Source organism: Canis lupus, chromosome 20, assembly GCF_048164855.1.
Source record: "Canis lupus baileyi chromosome 20, mCanLup2.hap1, whole genome shotgun sequence".
NCBI lineage: Eukaryota > Metazoa > Chordata > Mammalia > Carnivora > Canidae > Canis > Canis lupus.
In genome coordinates, this window is record NC_132857.1 from 53,415,410 (window position 1) to 53,429,944 (window position 14,535).

Genomic DNA, 14,535 nt, shown 5'->3' on the forward strand with positions numbered 1-14,535 from the left:
TAGTATACAAAATGTCTATTTCTGATTTTGTATTAATACAAATTTGGCTTGTCTAAGTTTATTTTTTTATTTATTTATTTTTTGGTTTGTCTAAGTTTATAATGTACTTGAGGAATATTCGCTCACTAATTATTTTATATAAATTTTGTGTTTTAAAACTATCACCCTACTCCATAAATGTTAAAACAGAGTATGGGAAGAAAATTGAACAATTAATCCAGAAATAAGCTTTCTTCCCCCTTAACGTGGCAAAATTGAGTTTTACCGAAATGATTATGCAAAGATAAAGGTTTAGTTCACAACTTCTAAAGCCGGACTTTAGAAAGAAGTCTTAATTGATAAAACTATTTTGCCCAAAATCTCTATGTTCAGTTCCAAACCAACATATTCATCACCAAATAAATTATCTTCTTTACAGAAACATTTTTTTTCTCATTAATGTCCACTGATAATTGTAGGCCTTTGTCCCTCTCTTAGCTGAACCTTTTCATTGATTTTGTCACAGAACTACTCATAAAACTTCATCTTTTAGTTATATACATTTTTCCAACATCCAAGAAACCTAAAATTTTTTACTAATTATAATAATTATGTTAACAACATTGTTTTACCATGGTCTCATCTAAGAAACATCCTGTATTCAAATAAGCTTTAGTTTCCATCTGTTGTTCTATTCTGGACAAGCAAAATATTCCGGAAGGGTCAGTCTCCCTTCTTTGTGTATCATGTTATCTCCTCAAATTGCTAATTTAAAAGAATAAGAACAGTCCATCTGTAGGCATTATTGATACTCATTGGATAATAGTGAGCAAAGTTTTATTTACTCTTTGAAATGATACATACTTCCTTGAGAAACACACGCGCACGCACACACACACACACACACAAAATCAAAAGAACATGTCTTCCCCAGAAAATCTTATCTGATAATAAACTTTCCTAATATTTTCCTGCTAAAGATTAATAAACTTCTCTTGAAACTTATATCTAATTTATGTGACTTTAAGGGTCATGCTTTAATAACAATGATGAAACACGATTATTACTTCCTAATGCTGAAATTACAGTTTTTACATTGTAAATTTTTCCTGCTATGCGCCCTGTGGCACTAACATCTTTATCACTCCATGTGTTTCTAGTTTTAAAACCTTTACCCCTGCTGTTTGAAAAATATTTCTCATTTTCGTCCCCTATGGAGTACAGAAATCCCTAAAGGCAAAGCCATTAGTGATTTCTCTGCCTTTCCCCAAACACGTATTATGATCACCAGTGCTGCTCCCACTGCCTCATTGGCTTTTGGTAAAGTATGCAAATGAGATGTTCAAAATACACACTTTTTGCAACTGTGCAAGTTCATACTGATTTATAAAATGGGCAGGCTATTAAAGTGACTGAAAATGTCAGCAAGATTTATGCATGGGTGACAAATTGTATTGGAAATGTTCATTTTTAACATGCTGCCCTAGGTTTTTTTTTTTTCTTTTTCTTTTTTTTTTTTAACAACCTAGATATTCCCTGTGATACATTTGTTTTAAGGCCATTTTTTCCTCCCCAAACATACTTTTGACAGTGACTTTTTGACTGGAAAAATAAACAATGCTACTTGACAATCATACAAATTGTATTTTATCACAGAAAGCAGTACTTGGAAGATATAATAAATTTCCTTTTGACACCCATTTTCCCCATGTACCATTAGTCCACTATGGTTAAATAGTTTCCTTTTTTAACAGATAACTTGAGTTGCACGCATAAATATTTCATCACTAAGATATAAAATTATGTAACTATCAAAACAATTACCCAGTCACCTCTGAGGAAAATACTTCGTTTACATTAAAAATGCACAACGTAGGAAACAAAAGATAGGAGTGACAACTGACATCTATCTTCTGGAGTTTATGATTCCATCTTTGGAAAATTCCATGTTAAAAATGGTCTAAGCCATATTCATATGACTTTCCTCTGTTATTTGTGAATCTGCTCCAGAATGCTCCAGCTCTGTGATTCAAACAGGCAGCTGCAGCACTCTTACTCGTCCGACCAAGTGTGGTCTTTGAACAGAGGTCTTGATATTTTATATCTCTGCATGGCAGCCATTCATTCACTAAAGGAAGCAAAAGAATAGGAAAAATCATACTGGAGCCAATGTACACAATATCATTTAAGAAATTAACTAGACCGTCCTGGCAGACCACAAGATGTATACACACAGCAGAAATGACACAAGTCTAAAATGCAGTGTATCACAATTAGAGAAGAAGGGATTATAGAAATCAAATGCAGTAAATGAAGAACCGCCTATGATTAATTTTACAAAGAACAGATCTTATCAGCAGTATTATGAAGTCTCTCTAGTTGGAAAAGTTTTGTGTTAGAATTCTAATTCTACTTTTTATATTCAGATCAGTTTGCACCAATACTATTATTGCAACTGATTTTCCTAATTAGTTCATTAAGTTGCATAACAATTGGCTTACAACTAACAACTCTTCTTGATGTTAAAATGGTGAAGATAAAATTGATTTAAAGCCCACTTCTGATCATTCATTCTTACACATTCGTATGTCCTGGTGTTTGATGAAGCTCTCCTTATATGACTGCCAGCCTCTCTGCCCTGTTTTCACTTAAGTGCCATGGATATGTTCTTGCTTATTAAAAAGAGTTAGCGTTATGCATTGTACTGAAAAAATCTAAACACTCTTAAAAGGCAAAAGAAGCAACAAAAACACATCTGCTTTTCATCAAGGGGTGCCATCTTATAGCTTATACGAAAATGAAAGTTTGAAGAGAAAGCAATAGGAGTTATGAATAAGCAAAGATTTGTATAGGTGAAAATGCAGCTAGAAAAGACTGGGAGAAATAGTTTTATTTGTTTTCGTTTGTTTGTTTTTTGCTGTTGTTTCTACCTAAAAACTTTAATCAATCACTTTAGTAAAATAAATGCCATGTGTAAGATATTTTTTGTTCACATACTTTCTGTTTAAAAGAAATAAATATTTTCTATTGACGTTGAAATAACCTCATAACAATGTTTTCCTCTAGATTTTTAGCTCTGCTTCCATAACTGGTGGGCTCATCAGTCTCCTCACAACAGTAAGAATTTGCCTTCAAGTTATCATCAAGAAGCAGGCTTTCCTGACTGACAGTCATTCCCGTAGAAACATCTTTACCCCAGAGGATACAAGTGGAAACATCAAAGAAGAAGAACAGAGAGTACATTTAAGAACATCTGGTATAACATCAAGGAAATCTGTCTACAAGACAAGCAAAGTCCATCTCCTTTCCTGGCCTCTGCATTGAGATGCATCAGAGAAGTCATTTACTACAAGTGGTTGAATCAGGAATTTAACTCATAAAGCCTAGGGTTAAGAGTTTAAAAAAAAAACATACTTGCATATATAGGTAATATACACATGTATGTAAGTAGAATGACATAGATATAATGTTTAATAAAATACTGCTTTGAAATCTCATTTGATTTTGTCATCATCCTTAAAGATTAAATAAAATTAAATTAAAACACCATAATACAAGTTGAGTATCAGTGGGGCCTTTTTTTGCATTCAGCGTCCAGTGCCTACCATTACATGATGGAACTTTATTTTGCATGCAGATGGCTAAATACATCATCTATATAGTTGGAAATTGTTACTATTTTCTTCACCATGTTGACTTTACCCACCAGACGGCCCCTGTTGATTTATTTCCCTAGTAATAACTCCTTAGTAGCAGATACAGCTTTATCAGATCAAAACAGACTGGGTTCGTTGTAGTATCTAATTGGGCATCTAATAAATTCTAGATACCTGAGGTAAGCTGGAAAGGCATGCTTCCCACCTGTGAGGGGTAAAGTATAATGACAATGGATAGAGTGAGCAAGCTCTCACTTAAGATGGAGTTCCACTGCTAGTACAGCCATTGTTTATTGGAGGTGGAAAGAATAGAGATGCTTACCAAGAGTTAGAATTTTGGTGTTATCCTTTTCACAGAAAAGGTAGTCTCCTGCATGAATTGATGAATCTCAAATGAGAAAACCTATTTAACTTAAATTATCTCTATGTTTCAACATGTAAAAGCCTTATACAACCTATCCCCAAACAACACCGGCAAAATTTTAATTTCTCCGAAAATAATTCCTAAACAGGCTTTATAACTAAGTCTTCTCCCGCCCCACTTAGATCATTCCCATTTATCTTTTGAAAGCTCAGCCTTGATGTTATTGGACAGTAAAAAGGCTGCAATGGGACCCCTGTCAAAAGACAATTTTCTTCCTTGAATGATAAGCAATGGAACATGTAAGAACAAAAAGCCAACTGATTAATGGCAAGCAATTCATCTACAATTATCTTGCCCATGTTACACAGTCATTGTATAGATTGGACTAGATCATTAAATTATGTGACAGCAATCAGCCATCTAACTTTAAAAGAGGTGGGAAGAGCCAATTTAAAAACTTAATATCTCAGGATGATACAGTAGCCTGAGAAAACCAGCCAATTTAGAGAAAATTACCATATGTACCAACCAGAGTGATAGATGTGAGCCTTAGTTAAGCATTTGTCCCTGTGCTGATGCTGTTTGGGATTCAGTAAAGAACTCTGTGCTCCTTCAGTATGTGTTTAAGAAGGGTGGTGATCCAGGGAAGTAAACACTTGGAATAGTGAAATACAGACTTCAGGAGGAAATACATTTTCCTGGTAACTTCCCACTCTCCGTAACTTCACTCGAAATTTGGAATCACATTCTGAGATGTGAAGATCAAGGTTCTACTGTCATCTTCCATGTTTAGTGCTTAGTTGTGCCTCGCACGCACTGCATCTTTATCTGATATATTTATGTATTAGATACACATCCTAGAAATCCGAGGCATGTGGTTCTCATTCAATATGGGATGTAGGACTTTAAATAACAGTGGGAAGGCCCAATATGAATTACTCCTATGATTGTAATGTAACTATTATTGGCAGTCAGAATTTGTGAAAGTAGCCAAGTGTAATGTTAGGAGAGTAAAACATGCACCCCTGTCTCATTCCCTCAGTTAGATATTATTGGAGGCATAATTTGTGCAAGACACAGTCATAAATGCAAGGGACCCAGGGAAATTGAGACCTAAAAGATCTCAGAATCTAGTGGGGCGATAGAGTCTGTAACTAAAGTTGACTTGGACAAATGCCATGCTAAGGGGAGGCGCATATTGGGAACAACACGATGGGAGAGAGCACACCGAAGACAAATCCAGCACAGGTCATCATCACAAAGACTGCCATCATATCAGAGTCTAATGGAGCCAGTTAGGAATTCTCCTAAAGTAATAGAGGATAATTTTCAATACATACTGTCCTAGTCAGCTCAGACTGCCATAACAACACGGGCTTGGGTTAAAGAACAGAATTTATCTGTGACAGGTCCTGAGGCTTCAAAGTTCTAAGATCAAAATATGGGATCATTTGGTTTCCTGATGAGGGCCCTCTTTCTGGCTTGCAGATGGCCAGCTTCTCACTGTGTCCTCATATCCATCTTCTTAGAAGGGGACTCCACTCTCACGATCTCATATAATTACCTCCCAGAGACCTCATCTCCATCATACCAGCAGTTAGGGCTTCGACATAGGAATTTCAGGTAGACACACTGAGTCCCTGAACATACTTGATCTCACACAAACCTACTGTGTTTTTATTCAGCATCTATGAGATTTTCCTTCCATATAAAGTGACTACTTTTCCTTTGCTTCAAATATACACTTGATTCTATGTTGAATGCTTACCACCAAATCATGACACCGAATTGATGGATGTCAGGGAAGTTTATAAGCAGTGTTGAAGGTTAGCAAGTATTTCATTCCCATAACTGCACAACCTCCCCAATATCATCTGGACTGATGGACAATTTCAGCCTAAAGTTGAGTATATGGCCCAATTGTGGATGTGGTGTTAGTGGGAACTGAGCAAATGTGACTTTCCATGCTATTATTTTATTTTGAATCGCTTTGACACTGTCAAGGAATCATATACTGATTTTTTTTTTTCATCTTTATAGTGAGAAGAAAATCTTCTCTACAGAAGTCCTGCCATTTGAGCACAAGTAGTTGCTAAGTATTTCAGAATCACAGTGGCTCTTTTTTCTAAAACTCGAAGCATCGAAATCCAGAAGACAGATCCAATACATATGAACATAACCCTATATATTTCAGGATCGTTCTAGGACAGTGCTGCATGATAGGACATTTGAGGTCACACATTTTTCTTTTTGTTGCATTATTAAACCTATCTTTATTTAGATGCTCTCATGAAATGACTTTTATTTATTTATTATTTATTTATTTATTTTTAAAGATTTTACTTTTTTTTTTATTTTAGAGAGAGAGACTGTGTGAGCAGGGGGAGGAGTAGAGGGAGAGGGATAAGCAGACTTCACTGAGTGCAGAGCCTAACATGGGGCTCCAACCCAGAACCATGAGACCATGATCTGAACTAAAATCAAAAGTCAGATGCTTAACCAACTGAAGTACTTAGGTACCCCTATTTCTTACTTTATTTGAGAGACAGAGAGAGAGAGAAAGCACACACAGGGGGAGGGAGAAGGACAAACAGACTCTGTGCTAAGTGTGGAGCTGAGGATGCAGGGCTTGATCCCACAACCCCAAGATCATGACTTGTGCCTAAACTAAGAGTCAGACACTTAACCTAAACACCTAACCGACTGGGCCACTCAGGTGCCCCATCATGAAATAACTTATAAATGATCCATGAGACTGTGAGCCTTACATTCTCCCATTTATACCTATTGCTTTTTAATGAATTCAGTCAAGTGAATTTTTAGCCTAATGATAACACCAATAATAGTAATAATACTGTTCACAATTTATGGAAACTTTATGTGTCAACTATTCTTTTTTTTTTTTTTAAGATTTTATTTATTTATTCATGAGAGGCACAGAGAGAGAGAGGCAGTGATACAGGAAGAGGGAGAAGCAGGTTCCATGCAGGGAGCCCGACGTGGGACTGGATCCTGGGTCTCCAGGATCACACCCTGGGCTGAAGGTGGTGCTAAACTGCTGAGCCATTGGGGCTGCCCATGTGTCAACTATTCTTATAAGTGTATCACATGTATCTTTTCACTTAGTCATAGAAATAATCTTATTTATTCCACTGAGGCAGAGACAGCTAAGGAATTTACCTGAGGTCATAAAAGTAAAAAGAGGAAAGGGCATGAACTGAACACAAGTAATCTGACACCATAGATAATTCCCAATGATCATGCCTACAGTAGTTGGTAACTGACTCAAAATCAGAGTTGCTTATTTTCTTAAAACTGAAAAGAATCAAAGCCTAGAAGGCAGACCAAATAAATACAGGATGAAAATAACTCCATGATTCTGTGGATGATACTCAAGACCACACCAAGCGTAAAGACTTTGGAGTTTTGAGAGACTCCTTTATGAAAAAAAAAGGGGGGGGGGCACAAAATTATGATTACATAAATATTTATTTAGAATGAAAAAGAAACCAAACTACCATTTTTAAATGATGTTGAATATGGTAAATAACGTCTTGAAAAATAATTTTACCAATTAACTTCTCGCCTATTTCTTTAATATTTTCCCCTATATTTTTGGTTTGTACTATCTTTAATCATCTCTTTATATAGTTATAGTTTCCTAATTATTCTAATTTTTTATACAATGAAGAGATAATTAAATTTTTCCTCTATTATGTTTGACTTTTTTTTAAATTGGTAGTTTAGGAAAGTTACTTTTAGGATCACAACTCATTGTTGATAAGAGCATGTGAACTTCTAAGACTGTTATCAAATTTGGGGAAATTTCTGTCAGATTTTTGTTGTCTTTAATATGAGCTGTAGATTTGGGAAAAAAATGTCCGTGGGATAGCTTCTGATTTTGGAAATTCTGAACCTCGTCTCTCCTCCACAACTTATATTCTTTCAGGGTCTGGAAAGCACAAGGCTTGATCATTTTCCTTTCTTTTTTTTTAAGATTTTATTTATTTATTCATGAGAGATGCAAAGAGAGAGAAGCAGAGACACAAGCAAAGGGAGAAGCAGGTTCATCGAGGGGAGCCTGATATGGGATCCTGCGGCTCTGGGATCATGGCCCTGAGACGCTCCAAAGCTCAACCTGAGCCACCCAGATATCCTGGCTTGATCACTTTTCAATGTCACCTCTGAGTATATACTTTAGGGTCCTGATGCACATACAGTAGGCACAGTGGATGAAAAGTATATCTAGCAGCAATTCTGCACCAGGAAGACTAGGAGAAACCAAACACAGAAGTATATGAAAGCAAGATTTAGCAAACCGAAGTATAGAATAATAAGATAACTTAAATTTCACATGAACAACAGATCATGTTTTTTGGACAGCCACTAAAACTTAATCTATTGTTAATCTAAAATTCAAATTTAATTAGTGTCCTGAATTTTATCTGGCAATCCTATAGAAATGCACCTTTGAAACACAAACATAACCCACTAAACCCAAATTAATGTATCTTCAACCAAACTTCCCGAAAGCAAGATGTCCAAATGGTCTATGGCCACTTCACCACCACCAGACAAAGGGGAAGTACAACAGAGAGGGAATTGGGAGAAGGGATAGCAGTTTTAACAAATATAAGTTAAAATACCCTACTTTTGTAATGTTTTGACCATGTATGCAAATAAATGCAAATAAATGACCAAAGAGCATATTGCTCACACCACTCTCAGTATCAGAGATGGAGGAAAATGAAGAGCCCTAAACTTGGCCTTCACAGGATTTGCAGTTAAACTGCCTCAGTTCACTGGATCCTTTTTTTTTTTTTTAAGATTTAATTTATTTATTTGAGGGAGAGAGAGAATGGGAGAGCACAGAACACAGGCCGGGAGAGTGACAGAGGGAGAGGGAGAAGCAGGCTCCCTGTTGAGTATGGAGCCGATGTGAGATTCCATCTCAGGACCTGGGATTATGACCTGAGCTGAAGGCAGATGCTTAACTGGCTAAACCACCCAGGTGCTCCTCACTAGATCTATTTAAAAACAACACTACTGGCCCATGGCCAAGGGCTGTGACAATGCATCAAAACTTCCAGAAGTTCTACCAAGTTGGTCTGTGAATTCTGAATTCTTTACTCTCTGAACATTCATATATTCATATTGTAATATAGTACTTCATGCTTATTTGTTTATAATTCAAAGCCTGGTTATTTTCTCTTTCTCAGCTAGGTTATCTATCTATTAATATATCTATTTATCTATCTATCTATCTATCTAGTCTTTTCTCAACTAGATTTTAAATTCCAAAATAAATAAAATAATAAAATAAAATAAAATAATAAAATAAAATAAAATAAATAAAATAAAATAATAAAATAAAATAATAAAATAAAATAAAATAATAAAATAAAATAAGATAATAAGATAAATTCCTCCAAAGTATTGTGAAGGCTTCCCTTCTGTCCTCATTTTATTTTTTTTTCTTTTTTCTGTCTTCATTTTATATGCTTCTTATGGTTACTCCAATAAAAAAAAAAATGTAAGTGGTAAGAAGGAAAAAAAATAGTACAAGAATATATTGTGCTGTTTTTGTATAATTAGAAAGAAGCATAATTTACATAAGAGATATGGCTTCTTGTGTAGTCAACTTGCTGGATGTCTCTTCAGTGTGCGAGATGAGCCCAATGGCATGTGATCTTGAAGAAGAGGGAAATATAAAGATATAATTGAATAATTCTATATCATCATAGGAAAAAACTACCCCTACAAGCAGCTCAGGACAGAAAGGAGTAAGGGTGAAGGTAGAAAGATGCACGGAAGAACTGAGTGAGAATGAAGAGCCCAAGTTATATGTGAAGAGGTGAGCTTTAAAGATGATATGATCTGTGAGATGTTTTCCAAGAGAGTAAACTGTAATAAACTAGGTGTAGTAAACTAGGTACCACAATGCCTAATATTGGATTTTAAGGATATTTTTTCACTTCACTAGGTTTTTACAACTCTTTCCTACCAAGTGTTCTGTAGTCAACATCAAGTGCTCATGGTAAATTTGAGTTAGTGGTACTTTGGAAGAATTGTAGAGCACAGATAGTCCATTACTCGGAAAGGTAGATCGTAAAAACAGAAAGAACTGGATTTAATTGCAAAGGTGCTACATTCTCTGAAGTGGACTAGATTTTGGACTAGCAAGGTGATTATAAGGCCCATAGAAATCCACAGGAAAATTGATTGAAAGTGGGTAGTATTTGATATTCTGATCTAGAGCCACAGATCCTGAATAATTTTCAAATGGGCAAAATTTATCAGTACATGCTCATTGACATAGCAAATGTCCATTGTCTCTTCCACTTGCTCCACTCTCTGCCACACATTTAAAATTGTGTCTTTTTTTTCTCTTATATCAATTAGTTTGGTAAAGCAGGGGTAAAAAAAGGTATTTGCTAGCTATACACCACTTTATGCAATGTCTACCTCACAATGCATTATATTCCCAACCCTGTTGAGTATCTCTTGTTTCCTCACTGCCCTTTATTTATAGAACTTTCAGCTACATGCCCAACACAGGTAAAATGTCAGGCAATGTAAGTCATAGTTCCCTGCAGCCCTTTGGCCATAACATTATAAAGAAAGCACCTTTAATTTATCATGTCTTCCTTGAGTGCCCACAGCTGTTTCCTTAGCAGAGCCCAGGATCCTTCTGTGGAGGGCTTGGAAAATGTGACAAGACTATAAAATGAAAGGGTTACATGGGGTGATTGCTAAGAATCATACCAGCTCTGGAATTCTGTGTTGTGGTGACTCCATCCTCCACAGATAAATGTTCAACGAGTGCAGAAGGAAATGGCCATGCTTTACTAGTGTTCTCTTTTACGGGCAAGACCATTTGGCAGTTTGCATAATTTATGGTGAAATATTATCAATCTAAGCTCTAATATATGCTATGTTATAATAGTCTAAAGCTGAAATGAAATATTTTAAAAAGTGAATTTTGATATGTAGTATCTATACTCTTTCTTAGGAAATTTTAATTGATGAGGTAAGAGGTAGGGTAAAAGGGATGTGTGGAAGGGTTTCTTAAAGCATTATGTGACACCTAGTGAAAAAGAACTTGCAAAGTATAAATATATTTCTAAGAGTAATTTTATATTTATTGCACTTAATTTAACAAATTATTGCAGGAAACACATAGACAGCATTTTCCCAGTAAAATTATTATACTTAAATGAACTTTTGACAATGTATTAATTACAAGGACATGACCACATTTATTCTGCTGATCCAGTAATTACATGCATTAAAGAAATATTTATCCACAAACCATGCAGTGTACTTCAAAACAGCATTTATTGCCAAATTACATTTCCTGGATATCTGTGCCCTATTTCAGTTACTAGCAATTTTTTTTTTTTTAATTTTAAGAGGAAGAGAGAAGTGATGAGAAATTTGAAAAACACTGAATAAATAAATGCTTACTGATGTGAAAAGATTAAAATGTAGATCTTTTTCATCAGACCTCAGAAAAATAATTGTAAGACACTTTAATTCATGTGATTCAGACAGAAGGAAGAAAAAAAAACAATCATAATATTTTAAGTTCCTTCTTTTTTCCTTCTCTATCTTTACTAATAAATGAAAATGTAACACACTCTAAACAAAAATATACTCACACAAGATAATAGGATGAAAATTAATATAGATGGCATCTGTGTTAAAGATGCAAATATACAATTTGAAAAAAAAGCTTGAACTTTTATGGAATACTGGCAATTGTTTACAATATAATAAAAAATGTTCTATCTCTGTAGCAATTTAAATAAACATGTTCACCTACTTTTTGTGTTTTTTTCTAAACACAAATATTGTCTTTTTATTAAAAGAAAAGTCCATTTAGAAACTCTGACCACACACTGATATATATAGTCCCTAGTCAGTTTAATCTTTTTGAGTAATCATAATATTGCAGGTTCTATGCTAAATAACAAAGACATAAAGATTACAAGTTAAAAAAAAAAGATTACAAGTTAAAAATTAAGAAGAAGAAGAATCAATAGATTGGTAAAAATTTCATAGCTTTTGTCTTTCAAGTTTTTATTTAAATTATGGCTAGCTAACAAATAGTGTAATATTAGTTTTAAGAGTAGAATTCAGTGATTCATCACTTACATAGAACACCCATTTAGTCCATCCCTCTGCCAAACTCCTCTCCATCAACTTTCAGTTTATTCTTTATAGCTAAGAGTCTCTTATGGCTTGACTCCCTCTCTCTTTTTTTTTTCCCTCCCATACATTCATCTGTTCAGTTTCTTAAATACCACATATGAGTGAAATCATATAGTATTTGTCTTTCTCTGACTGACTTATTTCACTTAGCATAATACACTTTAGCTCCATCTGGCCTTCAAATACATAACACAATTAATAATGGATATAAAGAAACTCAGTGATAATAACACACTAATAGCAGGGGACTTTAACATCCCACTTACATCAGGGACAGATCACCTAAGCAGAAAAACAAGGAAACAATGGTTCTGAATGACACACTGAACCAGATGAACTTAACAGATATATTCAGAACATTTCATCCAAAAGCAGCAGAATACACATTCTTTTCAAGTGCAAGTGGGACAGTCTCCAGAATAAATCACATGTTGAGTCGCAAATTAGGCTTCAATAAATACAAAAAGATTGAGATCATACCATGCATAGTTTCTGACTACAATACTATGAAACTTGAAATCCACCACAAGAAAAGATTTAGAAAGACCACAAATACATGGAATTTAAAGAACATCCTACTAAAGAATGAGTTGGTTAATGAAGAAATTAAAGAAAAAAAATAAAAATTATGTGGAAACAAATGATAACGAAAACATGATGGCTTAAACCTTTCAGGATGAAGCAAAGGCAGTCATAAGAGGGAAGCAGCATATAGCAACACAGGCCTACCTCAAGAAGCAAGAAAAATCTCAAATATACAACCTAACCTTACATGTAAAGAAGGTAGAAAAAAAAAAGAAAAAAAAACAGCAAATGAAAACTAAAGTCATCAGAAGAAGGGAAATAATAGAGATTACAGCAGAAATAAATGATACAGAAACAAACAAAAATACCCAGTAGAACAGATCAATGATACCAAGTACTGATTCTTTGAAATAATTAATTAAATTGATAAACCCATAGCCAGACTTATCTAATAGAAAAGAGAAAGGACTCAAATAAATAAATCATCAACAAGAGAGTAGAGATCACAACAAACACCACAGAAATACAAAAATTATAAGAAAATGTTATGAAAAATTACATGACAACAAAGCGGGAAATCTGGAAGAAATGGATAAATTTCTAGAAACATAGACTACCAAAACTGAAATAAGAAGAAATAGAAAATTTGAACAGTGATATCCAGCAAAGAAATTGAATCAGTAATAAAAAAAAAATCTCCCAACAAACAAAAGTCTGGGGCCAGATGGCTTCCCAGGGGAATTTGACCAGACATTTAAAGTAGAGTTAATACCTATTCTTCTTAAACTGTTCCAAAACATAGAAGTGGAAAGAAAACCTACTATGAGGCCAGATTTACCTTGACTCCAAAACTAGACAAAGACCCTACTAAAAAGGAGAATTACAGGCCAATATCCCTGATGAACATACATGCAAAAATTCTAAACAAAATACTAGCAAATCAAATCCAAAATTACATTAAAATAATTATATACCATGATCAAGTATGATTTTTTTCCTGGGCTTCAAAGGTGGTTCAATATTTGTAAATCAATCCGTCTGATCTGCCATATTAAAAAAAAGGGGGGGTAAGAACCACATGATCCTCTTGGTAGATGCAGAAAAAGCATTTGACAAAGTGTAGCATCCATTCTTGATGAAAACCCTCAACAAAGGAGGGATGGAGAGAATATACCTCAACATCATAAAGGCTATACATGAAACTCCCACTGCTAATATCATCCTCAGTGGGGAAAAATAGAGCTTTTCCTTTACAGTCAGAAACAAGACAGGGATGTCCATTCTTACCTTTACTTTGGATGTTGTAAAGCATATTGAAAAAAAGAGGGATGGATATTCTTTTCATGTGGTGCTGTAGCTGGTGAGAGACAATACATTCTGAATTGAAGAACTAGACCATCAAACTTCATCAAAGAGCCAGTTTTTTTCTCCAGTGGCATATTTGATTATGTTTACCAAATAATGGAAACCTGAATCTCTATAAAGGCATCTGGAGCTCTGATAGTAAATCCAAATCCCCCCATATCTATAGAAGAACAAGAGATTCCAAAGTCATTGAGTATCCTAAACATAGCACTTAGAGATTTTAAGCCCTTGGGTATTTCACATAAAATTGTATGATCTACCTTAAATTTTCTATGGAAGGAAAAACCAACAGTATTTTCTACTTCTTCATTACAGGTAAAAAGAGAGGAAATATTATTAAAAGCTTAATACTTTGTGTGAAATCAATAATAAATGATAATTAAACTAGGAAAATTAGGATGGAAAATCTATTTTTAATGTTTTATTTGAGCT

General features: G+C 34.5%; 1 long non-coding RNA gene across 1 annotated transcript in view; it reads left to right on the forward strand.

Annotated features, from left to right (window-relative positions):
• Positions 1-3,467, forward strand: part of LOC140611968 (uncharacterized) — a 33,782-nt gene extending 30,315 nt beyond the window's left edge. Inside the window, exon 5 of the long non-coding RNA XR_012013310.1 lies at positions 3,046-3,467. This is a non-coding gene — a long non-coding RNA (uncharacterized lncRNA). The remainder of the gene's footprint in view (positions 1-3,045) is intronic.
• The last annotated feature ends 11,068 nt before the right edge of the window (positions 3,468-14,535 follow it).